Raw genomic sequence first — 2,014 nt, 5'->3', positions numbered from 1 at the left:
ATATTGAATCTTTAAGTTCCTACTCATTCCTTGCATTCACCTCATTAGTTGCATGCCTTCTCCATTTTTCTGATTGGCTGCATGCTAATTACATAGGAAATGTAAAATATTTTTTCCTATCCTTTTTCTCCTTGGAAATCTCTCTATGTCAACTCAAAAAATGGTTTACATCTGAGTTTGTAAGGGCACAAACTCATATGTTGATTCTGTGTTACTCGGCACATACTGGACTAGTGGTGCTTGGCACATATACTATCCTGGATTGCATGGAACCTATTACACTCTTTCTTTCTTGCCATATATATAATTCTAGCTATCTCATCATATGAAGCATTCTGGCTTGCTCAACATCAACTGTGACTAGGCACCTATATATCACTCGGCACTTATATATTGCTCGACACTTGAAGTCACTTAGCACCTATTGGAATTCTGACTCAGCACACACTGTAGCTCGGCATGTATAGTGTACTCGGCTTCAACATAGGAAGTGATTAAGTGTGTTGACACTCAAATTTCAAAACCATCTAAGGACCAACAATCTCCCCCTTTGACTTGAGTGTCAAAAACACTTAACTAAACATTACTAATCTATCCTTATGAGTACCTTATTCAAAAAATTTCAAAATTTGTTCAAAATACCTTAACTCCCCCTAAGTTGATTGTGTCTTGACATTCTTGAAATAAAAATTCTATGTTGAATGTGCCTGATACTCTTTGTCTTTTTTCCTTTTCCTACATTCTGTATCTGATCTTCCATATGCTTGTCAAAATTTTGTTGCATCTCCCCCTCTTTTTGCTATCAAAAATTTATGGTATTCTCCCTCTTAGATATTTCAAACTACTATGTCTTTCTTAAAACATATATCTCCCCCTTTCCTTATTATTATTTCTCCCCTTTTTTGACACTAATGTCAAAGGGTGCTAAGGAGTAATACCATATTTAGCCAAAAAAATACTATTTACCTCCATTATTGTTCTTACAGTTGCATCCTAATTCTCCAAAGCAATGTCAGGTGACTTGTGCTGGATGGCAGTCTCTGTAGCAAGGTGTACAAGTCCATCAAGGGTAGAAATATTTGGATCTTTCTTTAAGACTATTTCAGCATACACTTTCTCCTAATGGAGGACTTCTAAATGAGGGGTTATGGAGGACTGAATTTGCATCAATTTTGCCTTAATATTGGCCTCCTCTACTGTTAGTACAGCTAACTCCCTTTTTGTGTGAAGCAATTGTGCAAAATGCTTCTCACTTTGAGCTAGATCTCTAGGTAATTGCATGCTAATGATTTTCAAGTTTCTTTCCAAGCTAATTATTCTTTGATTTGTTTCTTGTGTGAAATTGGAAAAATCACATAGCTATCTATAAAATGAAAAAATGTTTTCAAGGACAATTTTGACCTTATCTATTTTCTTGGCCAACTCTAACTATTCAAGTGCTATTCCACTTGATATCTTTTCATTCACCTTTCCTTAAAATTTTCTTTTTGTCCATTCCATGAGTTTAATGTTGGTGTCCTAGTCTTCATTTGTCACCTAGTCAACCATGTCTGATAGCTTCTCTATTATTGGCTTTGCTTCATCTGGTGACTGCAAGCTAAAGGCATCCAGAAAGATGTCCTTTATGTCATGAAGTTCTTGCTTATGTTTAAATTCCATCCTCAGTATTCCCTGCCTCATCCTTTTATCTAATACATTTTGCATTTCATTCATTTGTGCTATTATGATAGTCTTGGAATCATAGGAGGGCATAACAATTTCTTCATCTAATTCAAGGTCTCCATAGTGAAGTACCCTGGCTACTCTGGTTGAACTCGAGCTTGGAGCTGAAAATTGCAAGGGAATGCCTTCAATGCTTGGCTTCTAAATGATCTTTGTAGGAGTGCTAATCTTTGGTAGTTCTACCAATGTCTGAATTGTGGTCTGGCCCTTTTCTTTTGTTGTATCCTCTTTTTCATCTATCTTCATTTCCTCTACATGTGGCATCTAATTAGTATCACTTGTTGCACTTGGT

This window comes from Cupressus sempervirens, chromosome 9, assembly GCF_028749045.1.
Source record: "Cupressus sempervirens isolate cs-2001-9-10 chromosome 9, ASM2874904v1, whole genome shotgun sequence".
Lineage (NCBI taxonomy): Eukaryota > Viridiplantae > Streptophyta > Pinopsida > Cupressales > Cupressaceae > Cupressus > Cupressus sempervirens.
This window is presented reverse-complemented; position numbering follows the sequence as displayed.